This window comes from Sorex fumeus, unplaced genomic scaffold (genome assembly GCF_029834395.1).
Source record: "Sorex fumeus unplaced genomic scaffold, SorFum_2.1 ptg000075l, whole genome shotgun sequence".
Taxonomy (NCBI): Eukaryota; Metazoa; Chordata; class Mammalia; order Eulipotyphla; family Soricidae; genus Sorex; species Sorex fumeus.
The window spans coordinates 4,476,929-4,497,425 of record NW_026606132.1 but is presented as its reverse complement, the minus strand read 5'-3'; the positions used below and the strand labels follow the sequence as shown (position 1 = coordinate 4,497,425).

Below are 20,497 nucleotides of genomic sequence, written 5' to 3'. Positions count from 1 at the left end.
ATTCCCACTCCATGAACCCAAACACAAACAGCCGGGCTTCTCTGTCGAGAAGTAATGTGAGAGTTTAGGGCAATCAGAGTTCTGTCATTGTTGATAGCAAGCCTTACAACTTTGGTGTGTTATTGAAACCGTTGGAAAGTTGTTCATTGTTGTTCTTAGCAGTGGGTGGTCTTTCACTCTGATACCTTACATTTGTCTCCGGAAAGCCTGGCTTTCATATATCTTCTGTGCAAAGAATGCAACTACTCATGAGGCATCTGCAGGTTTGGGGTGCCTCTGACTTCCCTGCTTTCCGCATGGATGCCTTCTGCACTGCCCCCCGGAGCAGGAAGCTGTAAAGAGGCTGTAACCCTCTGAGCTCTGGTCGCCATTCAAGTTCAGTAGGAGCCCCATGGCTCGGCTCTGATTCTAGTGGTCCAAGCAAATACTTGGGATATTTGTGTAACTGAGCTGATCTTTTCTGTTGTGTCAATAGCAATGTGATTTCTGTTTGGGTTGGGGCTGGGGAGAGATGGTTGCCTCTTTTTGTTTTTAATTTCTCTGGCATAAATGTTGTCAAAGAGGCTGCCATGATTGAGGTTTTGACTTTTCATTCTGTAGAATTCAAGAAACTCCCTGGTATGGAAGTCAGAGCACTAGTACAGTAGGGAGGGCATATTTGCCTTGCACATAGCTGACCAGGGTTCGATCCCCCGCATCCCATCTGGTCCCACAAGCCCACCAGAAGTAAATCCTGAGTGCAGAGCCAAGAGTCACTCCTGTGCATGCTGGATGTGTCCCCAAAAGCAAAATGCACCCCCCAAAACCTCCCAGATCTGAATTAGGTTTTGGGAGGAGGAGGTGGGGACCACACCTAAAGGTGCCCAGGAGCTACTCCTGGCCCCGTCCTCAGGGGTATTGCTTCTACTGATGCTCAGGGGACCTTGAGTTGGCAGGAATCTAACATGATCTTTCTACTTACAGAACATGAGCAATCAACAGGACCCTTCAGTAGTTTTTTTGTGGGGAGGAAATGTTGCGGGGCATACCCTGTTGGTTAGATCCTCTGGTACTGTGGATTACTAAAGATATCCCAGCACTTGGGGGCTGGAAGGCAGCACTCGGGACCATACTCAGTAGTGCTCAGGGACCTTCAGGACTGCAGCTGGCAGCGTCTAGAGACCCAGTAGTGCTGGGGATCAAACTCTGCCTAGCATGTGCCCCAACAACTGTACTATCTCCAGGGTAATTTGGAGGCCCCTTTGAGGTGATGGGAACCTTTGAAAGGGCCAAAAGGGATGATCACAAACCCTTTACTGAGAACTCTCTATGTACCAGAGGTTTCCTAGTTAAGCGATTCATTGAATTTTTCTTGGGTCTTATTTTTTGTTTGTTTGTTTGTTTCCGGGCTCTGCACTCAGGAATCACTCCTGGCAGTGCTTGGAAGAACATATGGGATACTGGCGACTGAACTTGGATTGGCCTCTTGCAAGGCAAACGCTTTACCTGCTGTATTCTCTCTCCAACCCCTATTGAATATGTTTTATGGTGGTTGTTCAGGGCTTCCTCCTGTCTCTGCTGAGGGATCACACTGTTGAATTTTTTTTGGGGGGGACCCTTATGCAGTTCCAGGGATATAATCTGGTCACATGCAAGGCAGGTGCCTCCCCAGATTGTACTGTTGCTCTGGCCCTCGTATTTAATCTCTTTTTGAATCTGCAGTGAACTCCAAAGGTAAGTGGTATCATCTCCATCAAACAGATGAAGAAACTGAGGCCCAGGAAGGTTGGTGTTCCTCAAGACTGAGTAAGTGCTGGTGCCAGGATCTGCCTCCCATTGTTTTGACTCTTCGGGTCATGCTCCTGGACTTTAGAGGGGTAGGATGATGGTCTTGGTGGGAAGAATTTGACTTCAGTTTCTTCATGCCTTGGACTTTGGGGGAATCTTTTTTTCTACTCGTTTACCCTACAACTTGTAATCCTCTTTGCCTTCTCCCTCCCACACCTTATTAGTTGCAGACATACCTGTAGCCTTGCCCTTTGCCTTCTTTCTTCTTTTCCATGTCCATTCCTGTGACTTTGTGAGTGTCCCTGTTTGAATGATATTTATCTCTCTTTCCAGTCAGATCTCTTTCTGGCTTGCCGGTCGAGAATTTCCCTGTTGCCAGCTGGATGTTTCCATCCCTAAGTCTTGCCTGGGGTTTGCTTTCAACGATCCCCAAATGGACTCCCTTCTTTTTTGTTCTTCCCTAGTCCACGCACGTTTACCTCACCCAACAGGCAACCTTTTGGCATCATGGTGCCTCTGTCTGGTCTCCAGACTCAAAATCTTGCAATCCCCTTTGCTTTCTCTTTTGACATATTACATGCTGTCCATCAACGGCTGGGTTTTACCAACCTGCTTCCAGCATAGCACTCACTCTTACCCAGTTGGCATTGTATCTCGCCTGTTGAACTGGCTATGCAGTCCTTACTGAAAGGACCTTGCAGTTGTTGGCCTCCACAATTTCAAAAATAGGTGCCAGGCCCATGTCATCTTCTTCATGAATAAGTTTATGACTCTGTGCGACCATTTCTGGCTTTGAATCCTGCCCTCACTGTACTCCTATGACCTTGATTTTTTTTCTCTCACTCTTGTAACTATTTCTGTTCTTGACCTTTCTTCTTTGTGTGTATGTATGTGGTGAACTGGGAGTCGGATAGGGCCACACTGTTGCTCGGTGACGATTCCTGGCTCTGTGCTCAAGAGTGACCCCTGGTGGTGGGGAGTGGGACGACCCTGTTCAGTGTTAGCCACCAGAAAAGGCAAGTAAGTGCCTTAACCTACTCAGCGGGCATGGTGGGGGTGGTGAGGGGTTGCATATAATTTGCATTGTTTAGAAAAAAAGATTGCAGTGGGCCAGAGTGATTGTACAGTGGGTAGGGCATTTGCCTTGCAGGCGGCTGACTCGGGTTCAATCCCCTGGCACCCCATAGGGTCCCCTGAAGCTGCTAGGCATGATCTCTGACCACAGACCCAGGGGTAAGCCCTGAGCACAGCTGGGTGTGATCCAAAAATAAAAACCAAAAAGACCCCCCAAACAAAGCATGCAAGCAAACAAGATTGCACAGGTGATTTGTATGGTTGCTATGGTTTAAGAAGAAGGATTGCTTTCAAGTGTAAGCCCTTCAAGAGTAAGAACCATGCTGCCTTTAAAAGAGAGAATCTTGGGCTAGAGTACAGTGGGAAAGGCGTACAGCTGAAAGAGCATTTGCCTTGCCAGCCCCCTCCAAAGAAACCCCCACCAAAAGAAACCCCCACCAAAGAAACCCCCACCAAAGTAAAAGACAGGCACTTGTAGGGGCCAGAGAATACAGCAAAGTGGGTTGGGTGTTTGCCTTGCACAGGGCTACATGAGCTTAAACCCTGGCACCACATATGATCAGTTTACCTCAGCCTGCAGCCTGCCATGAGCCTGAGAACCTCAGGGTGTGCCCCCCCAAGTGAAAATAAAAGAGAGGGTCTTGCAGAGAAAGGATCAGTGTCCCTTTGGTTCCTCATTCTCTTTATTTATTGCTGGGACTCAGATCTGAACACAGGAAATGAAGAAAGGAGGTGGAGTGAGAAAGAAGAAATGGACAGAGAGGGGTTCAAAGAGTCAGGGAGAAGGGAGAGGATGAATGTAGCTAAGGATGTGAGAATGGGGCCCAGAGAGAAGACAGGGGTGAAGGCACTTGCCTTGCTTGTGGTTGACAACAGTCCAGTTCCTGATACTGCTTATGGCCCCGAGCCCAATCAGGCGTGGTCCCTGAATGCAGTGTTGGGAGTAAGCCTTAAGCACTGCTGGGTGTGGTCCAAACACCCAAAGGATGTGAGACTCTTAAGAACTGGAGAGAGGGAGTACAGAATCTCTGCACTGCTACTATGGCTTTTGTGACCCGTTGGGAAGACTGTTTTTGTATCCCCAGGTGAATAAAATCTTTAGCTAAATCCTAGCTTAAGTGACTTTTTTTTTTGCTTTTTGGGTCACACTTGATGATGCTTAGGGGTTACTACTCCTGGCTTTGCTCAAGGAATTACTCCTGGTGGTGCTCGGGGGACCATACAGGATGCTGGGAATTGAACCCCAGTCGACTGCGAGCAAGGCAAACGTCCTACCCGCTGTGCTATCACTCTGGCCCCACTTAAGTGATTGTGGCCAGAGGCAGCTGTATCCTAAGATCGTTTTGCCCTTTCCTTAGTGGCCTGATGCTTCTTCAGTCTCTCTTGCTGGCATTCTGGGTGGGTCTTCTCAGGCCCATCCACAGAAATCAGAACAGAACTTTTTTTGGGGGGGGGGGTGGGAGTGAGGGGGTGAGAGGCACACTCTTAAGTGCTCAAGCTCACTCTGGAGTCACTCCTGGTGGTGTTTGGGCAACATATGGAATGCCGGGAATTGAACCCAGGTCAGCTAGGTCGGTTAGTCATTCCCTACCCTCTGAACTATCGCTCTGACCCCTAGAGCAGAAGTTATAGACGATTTCAAAGAGCTATGGAAGAATTGTGCTCCCATGTTTCAACCGGTCCCTATCAGTTGCCAGACACAGATTTTCTGCTTTGTTTTCGAACTTCAAAGTTGATTTCGGAAATAAAGATTTATCTCTCCCCTCGGAATTCTGAAGGTTTTTCTCCAAGTGTTAATTTCTAAAACCTAAGTCATTTCTGCCCTTTGAAACTTCAGAGCTCCGGGTCAATTTAATAATGTTGCCTGAAGGTTCTTTTGGCCTTCAGAAGCTGTCAGATTGCTTTCTCTTTGTTCTTTGAAAGGGGAAGGTTGCCTCACTCGCAAAGCCTGAAGGTGACAGAACCAGCGTTCAGCATCTTCCGGGTCCTCAACAATGTCCACTTTTAATTTTAAATGAAAGTGCTTGTTGGCAATAAGACCTATACCCAACCAAAACCTCTGGGAAAGTTTCCTAAAAGCTGATCAATCAGTAAGAAGGAATGGGCGGCCGGGAGCTAGCACAGAGATCCTGGTTGCACAGCACTGGGAGTATCCCCTGAGTATCACCCCATCCCCTCCAAAAGAACTAAGAAGTAACTCAAAGTTACTCTGACACCCAACGCTATGTGGGACTCAGTTTACCGCCTGCATTTCTTTAGAGTCTGCCTGACTTGTCCCTACCCCCCCTCTTTTCCTCCTCTTCACATTCTAGCCACCCCCCCTCACACTCTCCTCAACTGGTTATAATTTAGAACAGAAGGTGTTTTATGGTTTGTTATATTTATTGAAGGGTTTTGTGTTTCGTGTCCTTGTTGAAAAAAAATAGACTGTGTGGAATGTTTTCGATTGCCCTCTGCATTTCAGTCTGAAGCTGTTTCCTCCTACCGCTCCTGATTTTCTTCTCTCTTCCCCCATCTTTCTCTCCTCAGTGATCCTTGGGGAGAAAATCAGATTTCTCTGTATGCCCATAGAAACTTGTAACACCATGGCTATTTGGATCAGTAAGAAGTGTCTCTTGAATTTTCTGGGGGATCTGATTGGCGGCATAGAATTCCTTAGTTTGGGAATGAAACAAGCTCAACTCCTACACTAATGAATTTACATTCCACTTTTCTAAAAGCTGAGACTTTGGTGTGTGTGAGAGAGAGACAGAGAGAGAAGATGCACGTTAGTGCAGATGGGACAGGAGTTAAAGACCCTTGCTATGAAGTTCACTTTCTCTCCCTCATCTGCAGTTCTCCTGAATGCAAATTGGATCTTTGTTCTTCCAACTCTCTTTTTAACACTCTCCGCCCTTTTTTCTCCCTAAAGAGGACGATGCCTCTTTGAAACCTGGCTTGTTGCTGGGGTACAAAGGAAACCTACCTGGTAGGTCCAACAAATTGCACCCCACTCTTTTGTCCCTGATGAAGTGATCAGATTTCAGGGTCCTGGTTTCCTTTGTAGTCTTTTTTTTTAAAGTCTAGTTTCAAATTTGACTGGAGGTTAGAGAGTGTATTCCAATTGGATAATCCTGGGTAGTATTTTTCCCCCCTTTGTCTTTTCACTTAGAGGGACTTTTTTTTTTTGGTTTGGCCTGCATCTGTGATCTCTTCCTAGCTTGGCCAAGGTTGTTAGGTTATGCACTTATGTATAAATATTTAACAAGATAACTTAGACACAATGTGCTTGAAGAGACTTTAGCCCTCCCCATCCCCAGCCGCACCCCTGCCCCAGCTCTGGGTTGGTGTTGCACAGATGGTTGCTTTATCTTAGATGTTTAGATTTAGAGGACATTCCTTTGCACTTTGCTTGATGGAAGCACACCATGAAATGGAAGCTTTTTGGAGTCGATCTGGACTACCACAATGGTAGCACCCCGTAATGGATAACATACGACTCCTCTTTCTGTTTTTTCCCTCCCCTAATTCCTTCATCTGAACACCCCAAACTCAGAGCCGTTTAGGTATGAGAGTGTGTGTTTTTTAAGAAAATATTTTGGATTAAAGACGAATGTTCTCAAGGCAGGAATAACAATTAGTCCCATTCATTAATCAGGAGGGCGCATGTTTTGACTTTGAGTCCTGGCTAGGAAATATCAACTGTGAAAGTCACACATATATATGAACTGTGGGCAAATTTATGACTTGTCAGCCTTTTAAGGTTAAATTCTTAACCCCACATCAGGGCTGGCTTTATATGTTGAGCCCAGCACATTCCTCTAGGCCTCTGAGTCCCCCCCCTCCACCCCCCACTCTCTGCTTCAGCCCTCTGCTTAACAGCAGTTAATGGTCTAATGAGCAAGAAGGATTTCGGCCCCTTATCAGCTGCCTAAACAGCAACAGGAAGGCCAATATACAGACTATAGGTCAAAACCTGAGTTCTTGAACCAAAAAACTGCAGGGTCACTCGAAAAATGCTGGCTCTGTTGGATGTCCATCATCATCAATACCTGTCAGGAACGGAGCTGAGCACTAGAGCTTGAACAAATAGTCCTAGTTGGCAAAAGTAGGAGCGAGCGGATGAATTTTGCTTATTGTTCTTGCTATGTTGAATTCATCTATAAATAGCCTTCACAGTCCTTAATGAGTTTATAGTTTGTACTGGGCACTTGCCTATTGCCTAGATTGAGTGAGTCCTAGCAGGTGATTCTGATGGGGGCCAGAATCTTGCTTTTTTTTTTTCGGGGTGGTGGGAGGGTGGTTGGGGCAGCCAGGTTTCAAAGAGGGGTTGTCATGTAAAGGTAAACAAATCGCTGCTACCATGTCTGTCTTTGGAAACGGAGTTTTGGAATCCAGGGAGTCCGAGAGAGCTTTGTCTCCCGTTATATTGTCCTCAGACCTTTTTTAAGGAGAAAGGGGCATGTCCTGGATTTCCATTCAGAATCCAGGCTCAGCCTCCCAGAGAAGAATAAATATTTTGGGGTATTCAGTGCCCATCATAGTGAAAGTCCCTTGACTTTTATCTTCTGCATTTGCATTTTTTTTCCAAGATGAGAATGAAAACATTTTTTTTTCAAGATTCCGTTAGGTTATTGAAAATCCTATTTACATAAACAGGCATTGTTGTGGCTTAGGGAAGAATGTGGGGTGCCATTCTTGAGCTCCTTGTATATCTTTGCGAAGGCTTGTCTAAATAGAAGTAATGACGCTTTAGTCTAAGCGGCTTTTCTCATTTAGGTAAGCAGGGTGGTTTGAAATTTCAGTTTACTACATCACCGAGGCTCTTCTTAATTATTTCAGGCATGCAGGTTGCTGTCTTGCGAGTAAAGACCCTAAAAAAATCGAGTAATCTCCTCAGGCATCCGTTTGGTAATAAAATCCTGTGCGTTTTTCAGGGGTTAATTTTCATGACAATCGCCCCCCTCCCTGCCCCCCACACCCAAAGACTTTCTGAAATCTTCTAGGTTCAGCAGCTTCCAGGACTGCATTCACTGGCTCTTGGAAGAAGAAATTTCCCTGTATTCCAAGGCCTGCTCATTACACCACTTTCATTTCGAGTTTTTAATAGCCTTGTCATATATTTCAGAAGATCATCGGCCTGACTTTGCCAGATTTGGTTTTCTGCTCTGAATGAAAATTGTAAGATCAGCACAAGCACAGCCTAACTATTACCTAGTCGGTGCTTTTTTCTCCAAAGAAAGCGAGTGGTGAGGAAAAGGGAGAGAGCAAAAGAAAGAAAAAAAATATTTTTCTCTGAGGTCATCTGGTGCAGAGTGAGGTGGGAGACCCTTAAAACAAAAAAAAAGGCAAAGAAAGAAAAAAAAAACCCAGGCTGCCTTCACATCTGCTAGTGATTCCCCCTGGTGTGACTTCAATTCCAAGAGTTTTTATTGAGCACCTGCGGTGGGGGTGGTGCTAATAATCGTTAACATTTATTGAACCAGGCGCTGTGCTAAGCTTTTTATGGGCCACATCCCGTTTATTCTACCCAACAATAACTACCAGGTGGGTATGGCGATTTCCCCCCATTGTACAGATGAGAAAACTGAGGCTGAGGGTGGTGTCCTGTTTGGGGCCAGGAGTGATGCCTTGAAAGGAAACTCAAGGAAGCCTGCCTCCGGGGCTTTGGTGCTCACCCACCCTTGGGTGAGGGATGCGCCACCTTTCCCCCTGCTGGAGGAGGCAGACCGGGAGACAGAGAGGTGCCTGTGTGCAGGGGGTTCTCCGTAGCTTTGGGTGGGAAGGACTCCAGTCTCGCATTTGAAGAGTCCTGAGCTGAGAATGGAATATAGGGAGTTTAGGGAATGGAACTTAGCAACCCTATGGTCTGGGCTTTAGATTTTTTTTTCTCTTCCGTGCTCTCAAAATTCTTGGTAAACATGCAACCTCTTAGCATCACTACCCAAGACAGTGCTCCAGCAATCTTTATTTTTTGGGGGATGGGGTGAAGCTACACATGATGATGCTGGGAGACTCTCCGTGTGTCCGTGGGATGAAATCTAGTCTGACCACAGGCAAGGCAAGGCAAGTGCCTTCACCCCTGTACTAGTTCTTTTTTTTTTTTTAGTTCACACCCGGCAATGCACAGGGGTTACTCCTGGTTCTGCACTCGGGAATCACCCCTGGCGGTGCTCAGGAGACCGTATGGGATGCTGGGAATCGGACCCGGGTGGGTTGCGTGCAAGGCAAACGGCCCTACCCGCTGTGCTATCGCTCCAGCCCCTGTACTAGTTCTTGAACCCAGTCCTAACTCTTTTTAGCATGGCTTGGGAGAAATGGCTCTACAGCCCTCATACTCCTCTTTCACTTGGGTTTGGGGTTTACTTTGTCAAGTCCAGGCCTGGAAGGGGTGCGCAGGGATGAAGGTATTATTTGCCTTGCACCAGGCCCATCCCCCACCTTTTCAAACCCTGGCAACACACAGGGTTCCCTGAGCACCACTAGGGGGCACTCCTGAGTCCAGAACCAGGGCTAGCCACACCACTGGGTGTGTCCCCAAAGCACCCCTCCCTCCAAAGAAAAGTACAAATTCAGGATGCACATTTTTTGGTGGTTATTGTCTTTGTTTTGGGGGGCCACCTCTGGCCATGCCATGCCGGGGACTTCCTCCTGGCCCTGCACTCAGTAATTCTGCCTGGTGGGGCTCTGGGATGGAACCTGGCTTGACCATGTGCAGAATGAATGCTCCTACCCGCTGTGCTATTGCTCCAGCTCTAGGAGGCACATCTTACTGATCCATATTTTCATGGTGTTGGAAGGCCAGGGCTTTCTGAAGTCGGCAGAGAAGCCCGACAGCACCCAGGGGACGCAGGATCTAGGCTTGCTGGCTTTTCTCACTGTGATCTGGAAAATTCCTGGTGCTGCCCTTTAGAACCCACACTGCTTCTGAATCAGAATCAGTCACCCCCAGGTGGACTTGCCAGGCCCGTGAAGGTACTAAGAGTAGCTCTGGGAAAGTTTTGGTGAACTCAGGAGACTGAAGAGAAATATCCACATTATCTTTTGTGTTTTTTTGCTTTTTGGGTCTCACTTGGAGATACACAGGGTTTACTCCTGGCTCATGCACTCAGGAATTACTCCTGGCGGTGCTCAGGGGACCGTGTGGGATGCTGGGAATTGAACTCGGGTTGGCTGTGAGCAAGGCAAATGCCCTACCCGCTATACTATTGCTCCAGCCCCATATTTTTTTTTGAGGGGATCATACTCGTTGCTCAGGTTCTTACTCAGGCTCTGGAGGGGCGTGGGGTACCCTATGTGGTGCTGGGGATAGAACCCAATTCAGTGGCATGCAAGACAAGAACCCTTGACCCCTGACTCGATTCCTCCCCATATCACCATTTTTGTTGTATTTTTTTTTTTTTTGCTTGGGGTTGTCGCACTGAGGAGCACTCAGCAGTCATTCCTGACTGTGCTCAAGAGCGACCCCTGGTGGTAAAGAAGTAGGATGCCCACGGGGTGCTTGTTGCCAAGGTTACGTCCAAGGCAAGAGGCTTTACCTCCTGTACTAGCTTTCTCTGCTATCATGCTTTTTTTCCCCCCTCTCACAATACTCGGAGAAAGCAAGGAGAAAAAAAATCACCACTAGCTTTGTTACACGTTTTTGTACGTTTCTTTAATAACAGCTTTCCTGCATTCTTAGGAAGCATTGGGTTCAAGGTAAAATGAACTCATCAGTCTCCTGGATGGTGTGCGTGTTTGAAAAAAAACACACATCCTTTCCTTTCCAATTTCAGCCCAACGCCTTGTGTTGTCTTTGCTTCTCACTTAGATTTGCTCTGCAATGGTTTGCTTGCCAACTCTCTTCCCATGCACTTTTCTCCTTCATTAACTCTCCTCCTCAGAAAGGGGTTACCACCAAGTCTAGACTTTAGGAACCTGCAGGAGGAGGACTATTAGTTAGGATTTTGAGTCATATTACATGTGGATGGCAGGAGGAAGAGGAGGAGGAGGAAGAAGAAGAGGTGGAGGTAGAAGCAGTGGCGGCTGAGGTGGCAGGGGTAGCAGTGGCGGCGATGGAGGTGACACAGGAAAATCTGCCCTTCCCAGTCCTTCAGATCCTCAAGTTCTAACACAACAGTCCGTTGAAGATGTATAAAATTACCGGAGCATTTACACAGCGATTCCCCAAGATGGCATAAATGCCACAGCACTAGAGCATGTCCGAGTAGACGCCCAGATCAGTTGAAGGATACGAGAAAGGAAAAGATCAAGACTGTGGCTTCTCACTTGGGCGTCCAGTGAGTGAGTGATTTTTCTCTAGGTTGCATTTTGCTCATGTGCCCTGTGAGTGTTGCCCTACCCAGGCAACTGACTCCCTTTCCCACAGGTTCCTATCAGAGGGAAAGGGAAATGATAAAATAGAGGGCACCGATTATTTACAGCGCCTGGGAATGTAATTACAAGGTGCAATGGCTTGAAACTAAAATTTAGGTTAGCCATTAGAGCTGGGAGAAGCATCTGAACAGTAAGGGCAATTGGGCATCGGAAAGATTTGCTTGGGGACTAGTTAAACAGCATCTAAGGAGGAGGCACGTCCTGTCCAAGGCAGGGCTGGTTGAGAGGTCCAGTCCAATAGACTTCCTCTTGCTGATTATTTGTTACTAGTCTGAAAAATAATTTTTTTCATGAGGTCCAGCTGCTTCATTTGATAAGCACAGGAAAACAAATGCCTTTGAGTGCAGAGTTTGAAGTCTTTGGATCATTTGGAGTGGGCTGAATGTTCCTTCTGAAATATGGGCCAAGGAAGGACTGATGCAGGGCCTGAGAGATAATACAGTGGATAAGGCACTTGCTTTCCACTTAGCCCACCCAGATGTGATCCCTGGCATTCCCCAGAGCTCCCTGAACACGTGCAGGAGTGAGTGAGCTTTGGGCACAGAGCCAGGAGTGTCACTGTGTGTGGGCCTCCCCCCTTCACCAAACAAACAGTAAAGGGACCATGTGAAGCTATCTTTTTCCTTTGGTTACACTTGGTGATGCTCAGTGGTTATTCCTGCCTCTGCATTCAGGAAACACTTCTAGTAGAGCTTGAGGGACCATAGGGGATACCGGGGATCGAACCTGGGCCAGCCACATGCAAGGCAAACACCTTACCTGCTGTACTATCGCTCCGGCCCCCAAAGCTTCTTCATTCTTATAATCTGCAGCTCTTGCGGGTAATCTAACATTTGGACTCTGTTACTAGCAGGGTTGACCTAAGAAGAGAATTTGGGCTTGCTTCCTAAACTTTTGATGAATCGTTCCTTTTCTCACCTTGTCCTTAGTCATTCCCCTCTCTTTCCTGTGCTGGGCAAAAATATCTCAAGTTAAATGTTTTTGTCTTGAGATAGGATGTGTTGAAGACAACATGGGATGACACTGCCCAGAAAAGCAGCTCACTTTTGAGGATGAGACACTCTGTGTGTTGTTAGGTAGATACAAAGATGAGACATGGTAGGCATTGTTAGGTTGATCCTGTTAGCTGGGCTATGGATAGAAACAGGCTAATATTAGTTTCTTCAGCTGCTATCACAAATTATCTGAAACTGGGGGACTTCCAAAAACTGAAATATAGGGGCTGGAGAAAGAGTACAGAAGGTAAGGCACTTGCTTTGCATGTAGTCAACCCCAGTTCAATCCCCGACAGGGCATAGGGTCCCTGAACACAGCTAGAAATAATTCCTGAGTTCAGAGCCCTGACCACCAACCACCTCCCTCCACAAAAACCCAACCTGGGACTGGAGTGATATTACAGTGGTTTGGGAACTTGCCTTGCATGTGGATGACCCACGTTTAATCCTTGGCATCCCATTGGTCCCAGCGCACTGTCAGGAGTAATTTCTGAGTAAAGATCCAGGAGTAACCCTCAAGCACCGCTGGATGTGACCCTCCAAATCAAAAACCCAAAAACCCCAAACCCAATTCCTTTACATTTCTACTCTCACGGTTCTGGAGAGCAGAAGTCCAGAAAAAAAGGTCTCTATGGGATTAAGTTCTCTCTGCAAAGGCCCAGAAAGGGAATCTTGCCTTGCTGGGCTTCCCATAGCTCCCAATTGTCTCTGGCTCCTGAGCTAGGCTGGCCCAACAACCACAAAAAATATGAATATGTATGTATATTACACCTGAAAGACCATTGCCCCACCTGTAGGATCTCAGAGATGGTCTTTATGTTTGACAAAACCACCAGCAACTGAGAGTGTGGGCAGCCAGAAACATCTGTGAAGCCAAGGACTGCTTTTATAGCTTTAGATTTGGTACAATTTATAGGATGAGGGTAAACATAGAGTTGTCACAGATGAGACAAATGCACAAATATTGTCACTTTTTTGGTGGGGGTGTTTTTTTGGCCACACTTATGGTGTTCTCCTGGCTCTGTGCTCAGGGTTCAATCCTGGAGGGACTCCGGGGCCTCTATGCAGGGCTGGGCCTTGTGCAAGCCAATTATCTGAGATCATCCTATACTGTCTCTGCATCCTGCGAATCCTTTGGTCTTTTATTTCTTTTGCATCTTCCCAACAGCCAGTCTCCATAGGGTGTGGAACTGTGGAGTGATGAGAGTGGAGAAATATGTTCAGACCAGCAGTGATTTTCGGTGTCATCTAGTCCTCATCTAGTTTCTGTGGAACACAGGTCGAGAGAAGTGAGAAGTTATTTGCTTGACTCACTGCTGATTTGGAAACAGAACAGCGAAAAGCTTTAGTCTGGGTCAGTTAGGGCTCCCTACCCTGAGACATTGTCCTCGGGGCAAGGACCTGACAACACTTAAATTGGGTTTAAGGTGTTGCAATTCACAGTTGCGCTTCAGGTGTGCCAATTGGAAGATGCATATCTGAAAAATAAAAATTATACATCTCCTGAAAAGACTGGATCTGGGCTACTTATCTGAGGAGAATAACAATTAGTGAGTGACTTGGGGAGATGGGGGGAAAATTATCTTCATTGAGTCCCTCTGGCAGAATTCAAATCTCAAAGACTCTTTAGCCCAGCTCTGGGCTGACATTGTCCTCCAGTTGAGTTTGATTTTCAGAAGGTGTCATCTCCTGAAACACACACACACACACACACACACACACCGTGTATAAGTGGTGAGTATGAAAAATTATTTCGGACTCTGAGGATTCTCCTTTCTCATTTCTGTTTGGTCGGGCCACACCCAGCATTGCTCAAGGGTCAGTCCTGGCTCCGTGCTTGATCCCAGACTCACTGCAGTGCCAACAATTGAAAGGGGTCAGGCAAGAACCCTACCCATTGTACTCTCTTTCATTTCCTGACGATTCTGCTTTCATTTCCCCAGGAATACAATTCTTCTCCCAAGTTGCTCTAGTAGTATCAATTAGTCTGACCTAGTTCCTTTCAAACTCAATTCTCTTGAATTTTCTGGCTTTGGCTCTGAGTCCGAGGGGAGGGCTTCCAGGCCAAACCTCGGTGGTCTTCTTGAGACACCAAGCTGAGCCCATTAAGGTTGTTTACCTCAAGGAACTTAAATCGAGTGGAGATAAGGCAGGCAACTAGAACTAGCCAGCAAGTTGCAGAGGGTGAGAAAGGTCTTTTCCAAGGACATCCGGTGCTGGAGGAATTTGAAAAGGACTGTTTGTGCGGTCTGGCTCTTTCTGCCCTCACAAACACTGCTGATGATCCAATCAGCCCAAAGACAAGTAGGAATTGTAACCTTAACAATGCTGGAAACTGGATAAAATTTTAAGAAAGTACAAATAAGAAAAAGAAGAAAGCTGGAGCCATAGCACAGGGGTTAAGGCAGTTAGTTGACTCCTGAGCACTGTTGGGTGTGGCCTCCACCCCTCACAGCGTCCCCCCCCCCAGCATGGGAAACATAACAGACTTTCAAAAACTAACCCATAATAAATAGGATTCACCTTGAGGAAGGACTCACACAGCGCCCCAGCGTATGTGGTGCCTACCACTGTTATTTGCCATAGACTTCCAGCTATAACCACGTTCCTTGGCAGTGCCTCAATGTACCACCCACGTTCACAGCCCCGTGCCCGTGCTCATTTCCTTGGAGGTTTTTTTTATTAGCACCACGCTTACCGGCCAGGGTTCTTGGAGGTATTTTTAAAATTTATTTGTTTTGGGACCATGCCCTGCGGTGCTTAGAGCTCATTCCTGGCTCTCTGCTTAGGGATCACTCACAGGTTGCCAGGGATCGATCCCAGGTCAGCTGTGTAAGGCAAGTACCCTGCCCAATGTACAATTGCTCCGGCCCCTCTTGGAGGATATTTTATGGGGATGGGGGAGGGCGGTGCCACACCCAGCCATGCTCAGGACTTACTGCAGGCTTTGCACTCCGCAATCACTCCTGGTGGTGCTCAGTGGACCTGGGATTGAATCTGGGTTGGCTCCCTGCAAGGCAAGTGACATACCCACTGTACTATCATTCCAGCTCCTCTTGGAGTTTAGTTTTTTTATTATTAGTTCTTTAAAATCGAATCACCGTGAGATAGAGTATTACAAAGCTGTTCATGATTGACCAGTGTACATTTCCCAGCACCAATGTCCCCAGTTTTCCTCCCAACTTCCCCCAACTCTCTCACCCAAAGCCTGTCTCTATGGCATGAACTTTTCTTCTGTCTCTGTCTCTCTCTGTCTCTCCCTCTCTCCCCTCCACCTTCCCTCCCTCTCTCCTTCCCTCTTCTTGGAGATTTTTAAAGAAGTCAAGACCAAATATCAAAAAGATCCCTCCAGTGGGGTGGGGGGGTGGGGGGATGGGGGGTGGGAGGGATACTGGGACCCGTGGTGGTGGAAAATGGGCACTGGTGGAGGGATATATTTGATCATTGTATAATTGAAATCCAAGCACACAAATTTGTAAGTCTACAACTGTACCTCATGGTGTTTCACTAATAAAAATTAAAAAATTACATCCCTACATGGATCTTAGAGCTCTTCAGGCTTGGGTAGTGGAGAGTATAGAAACAAGAAGGCCAGTTATTATTGTTTCCCATGTTAAAAAGGGCCGAAGTGACTAAAGCCAAGAAGGAAAGGACTGGTGAGGGACAGTAAAAGAGAATTAGTGGGATGTGGTGGTCCTTGGCTTTAGAAATGGATGGTAAGAGAGTGTTTAGAAGGACTCCTAGCCTGGTTGAAGAGCATGGATTACACCTGTAGGTGTGCCTGGGTTCAAGTCAACCCCAGGCACTGCAAAAACAAAATAACAGGGCCATAGAAAGTCCTGGGGATATGGCACTTGCCTTGCACACAGCCCAGCTCCAATCCCAGGCAATCCTATGGTCCCCTGAGCCCCCATCAGGAGTGATCCTTGAGCACAGAGCTAGGGTGAAATCCTGAGCACTGCTGGGTGTGGTCCCCCAACTCGAACCATAGAAAATGAAACAACACTCTACAGAATGACTTCAAAGTTTTCCACTGCTTTCCAGGGCTTTAACTCCAAATTGGGAGTGTCATCCCTGGCCCAGTCTATGTAGGAACTTCAGGGCAGGCCTTGCATCCTCTTGGTTATTGTTATCCTTGGGTTGGGCCTAAGCCCTGGCACAAAGCAGGCATTCAGGAGAAATTGGCCGAATGAATCGTTGGCTGCCTTGGCGGTAAATGTCATCAGTGAATTTGTATTCCCAGAGTACATGTTGACTGCTGGTGAGGAATAGGGTCCAGAAAGAAGCTCTTTGTGGGAGAGCAGAGGGATCTAGGAATTCAACCTTTAGCGGGCATGGAATGCTAGGCAGTTCATTGATGGTTGGCAGTAGAGATAAAAAGGTAATTCATCCTTTCATTCTTAGGCTGGAGAATGACTTATCTCCAGGGTTGCTTTTAACTCCCAGTACTCAAGTGTGGCGGCAACACTTTGGCCTGCATTTTACACTGGCAGCAGTCTATGGTGGCCTTAGGCATGATGTTTGATTTAAAGGTTGAGCTTGTGATACCCGGTCTCGTTCTGCAAGGTCAAGTTCTTTTAGGCGAAATGCCGGCAGATCACCTTCAGCTGGGTTCTTGAAGATACTTTCTTCCCCCAGCAATCATCGCTTTCCCCCCTTGGTTTCCAATGCAGTCATTTCTTTCATCTGTATTCCTCTCTTGATTAGTGAGAAATTAATGAGCGTGTAAGATTTGATTTAGATAATGATTAATTAGGGGGAAAGGCAGCGTTCTAATAACAAGTCACTATTATATGCTAAGGAAATTAGTTAATATTTTTGCATGGCAAATTGACTTGTCCTCCTTTAAAAAAAAACTTCTAAACGCCTGGTATGTGTATTTGGTTCATTAGTAGTGCAACCTGACTTAATCCTTGGGATCATTTTAATCGGCATCTTTTAATTTTCCCCTGCAAGTTATGAAGCAAGAATGAATGGGGTTCTCATTCATTCTTTTCCTTAATATTACTTTAATGATAATATCACATTATTATTTATGGCACAATGTACCTTTGTGAGCAAAAATAACCGGCTGCTCATAAAGCAGACCGTGACAATGAAATGTGTCATATCACCCTATATATATATGAAAAAGATTTCAATTTTCATTGTTACTGAGCCCTGACGATTCATTCTCTTCTGTGGCTGTTTGAATATTTTTTTTCTCTTCTGTTACTAGAAAAGCATAAGGATCAAGGTCTACATTAATATTTCTTTTATTCTTTAATGTGTTTTTTAATGTGATTTTTGACAATTTATAGTCATTATCTAAAATTGCAGGCGAGTAAAAGAACCAACATATAGAACATAATCAGTGTAATTAGAGGAGGGCTGGAAATGACCTTCAGGGGTTATTTAGTCCATTTCCCAATTTTGTGCTGAAGACTTATCTTCCTAAATAGCGTTCTTTATCATATTCTGCCTCTGCTTGAGAACCAGTAGTGGCCCTTTATGGTTTATGGGGTCAAATATTCAAGGCCCTTGCAAATCTGGCCTTATTTTGATTTTTGTTTCTTGGGCCACACTCAGTGGTGCTCAGGAGTTGCTCAGTAATTATTTCTGGTGGTACTCCAAGGATCACATAGGATACTGGGGATTGCACTTGGGATAGCCACATACAAAGGCAAATGCCCTACCTGCTGTACTATCTCTTCAGCCCCTGGCCTGTCTTATTTTATGAGCTAGTGGTGGCTACTATTCCAGTTCATCTACAGGGAAGCAAGTCTTGCTGTATTACTCCACTGTTGGGTGATAAACAGATTTCATCCACTGATCTCCCCAGATTCTTTACATCTTTTTTTTTATAACTTAGGTATTCTTGTGTATTGGTCTTGGGGGCACACCCAGTGATGATTAGGGATTAATTTCCAGCTCTGTGCTCAGGAGTGACCTCTAGCAGTGCTTGTGTTGCTGGTTGTTGAACCGGGGTTGGCCACATGCAAAGCAAATGCTTTACCCCCTGAAATATTTTTTGGGGCCCTAGCTTAAATGTTCTTTGACCCGAGAGCCTCTGGTGAGCATTCTTCTAACTTGCAAACGTTGTCTTTATTGGTCATTTAAAAAAATAAACTCTTGGGGCCCATGAGGTAGTATAGCAGGTAGGGTGCTTGCCTTTCACATGGCCAATCCAAACCTTGGCACCCCATATGGTTCCCTGAACCCCACCAGGAGTAAGCCCTGAGCACCCCTGGGTGTCACTCTGAAGGATGTTGCTTGAAAAGTAAAGTATATGCATTGTTTGTTCAGGGCCCTGGCTTAGGTCCCCTGTAAGTCAAGGCCCTTGAGCACTGCCAGGAGTGGTCCTGCTGGCCCAATGAGTCCCAGCCGCAGCAGCCTCCACTAGAGAGCAGCAGGACTGAGATACAGTTCACAAACAATTAAAGGCACTATTTTGGAATGGTAACTGCCCTGACTTTGTTTGTGTATGTTTGGGGCTACACTCCATGGTAGTCAGGGGCTTTTCCTGACCACGGGCCACATCCCGTGGTGGTCAGGGGCCTTTCCTGGCTCTGTGCTGAGGAGCGACACATGATGGTGCTTAGGGGATAATCTAGAGGGCCAGGGATTTGAATTGGAGCTGTGTGAAAGGCTTTACTTTTACTATCTCTCCTGGGCTGGAGCGATAGTACAGTGGTAGGGCGTTTGTCTTGCACATGGCCGACCCGGCCAACTTGGTTTTGATTCCTCTGTCCCGACGTATTCGATATGCCACACACAGTAACAAAAAGTCTCACAATGGAGATGTTACTGGGCCCACTTGAGCAAATTGATGAACAATGGGAGGACAGTGTTACTGTCTCTCCTGCTGCTGCAGTGGATCTCTCTCTTCTCTCTCTCTCTCTCTCTCTCTCTTTCTCTCTCTCACACACATTTATATAACCATAACCCAATGAAAATGTAGCCTACATTCATCACCTCAGAAAATATCCTGCCCAAATCGTCACTTAACTGTTCACCAACATTTACTGTTCTCTGTTTGGGTGTGCACAAGGCCGGTGCCTTCTCATGAATTTATTTGTTTACATGCCTTTTGCTTAACAGATATTGAATGTCTTGCCTTGTACCAAGAAGGCAAATGGCGGTATATGTATCATCTCCATCTTTGTAGTAATTCTCTAAGTAAGTGCTGTTGGTAGCCCCATTTCCTAGAGAAGGACCATAAAACAGGCAGGGGCGAAATGACTTACTCTTGCCTATGCAGCTAGCCTCTGGTGGGTTGAGCATTAAATTAGAAGCTGTTTCACGATGAGGGTGTGCTCTTTCTTGCCATGTAGTGCCTCCCATGATGCCGACCTTCAGACCAGTGACTTGAAAGAAAATTCACTCAGGAAAAGTTAATTGGTCATTTCCTCTGGAAAACAGTATGGAGATGTATCAAAATACTAAGAATTGAGATGCCATATGACCTAGAAATCCGTTTCTTGGCATTTACCCCAGACGCCCTGAAACACTATTTTGAAAAGACATTTGTGGTCTTATGTTCATTGCAGCGCTATTCATAATAACCAAGGTCTGGAGACAACCCAACAGTCCAGGAACAGATGTGTGGATGGAGAAATTGTGGTATAGGGCAGGAGAGATAGTACAGTGGTTGAAGTGCTTGTCTTGCATGGGACCAACCTCGGTTTCGTTCCTGGCACCACGTATGGTCCCCAGAACCACCCGGAGTCATATCTCAGCACAGAGCCAGGAATAAACCTCGAGCACAGTACTAAACCACACACCTCCACACACAATATTATGGTACATATACACAATGGACTACTACTTGACTAGAAGGAAAAGATGAAATGATGCTATTTGTTACTGTGTGCATGGATCTAGAGAGTCTCATGCTGAGTGGAATCCATCAGAAGAAGATAGACAAAAAATGATCTCACATATAGGATATAAAGAAATATAGTAAGAGAATGAATGACAGATGGCCCAAGAACCTGAGTAGTCTACAGAACTGAGCTTACCAGGGTTGGGGAGCTTGGGGTGAATGGGAGAGGACCACAGACAATGGTGACAGGAAGTGGGCATTCTCATGGTGGGTCTGATGTTGGAACACTCTATGCCTGAAGTTCTCCATTAGCAGTTTTGAAATCATGATGCTTCATTGAGGGAAAAAATCCACTAGAACGAACACATTTATTATTCATTTTTCTATTTATAGTTTGGGGCGATGCCAAGCAGTGCTCAGAGGCTGATCTTGACTTTGTGTTCCTGTATGATCCCTGATGATGCTTGGGGGACACTATGTGATGCCAAAGATTCAAGCTTGG

The 20,497-nt window shown here is 46.2% G+C and overlaps 1 protein-coding gene across 1 annotated transcript in view; it reads left to right on the top strand.

The window, feature by feature from the left end:
* GPC3 (glypican 3) overlaps positions 1-20,497 on the top strand; it is a 436,626-nt gene that overhangs the window by 12,409 nt on the left and 403,720 nt on the right. The gene's annotated exons all lie outside the window — the stretch shown is intronic.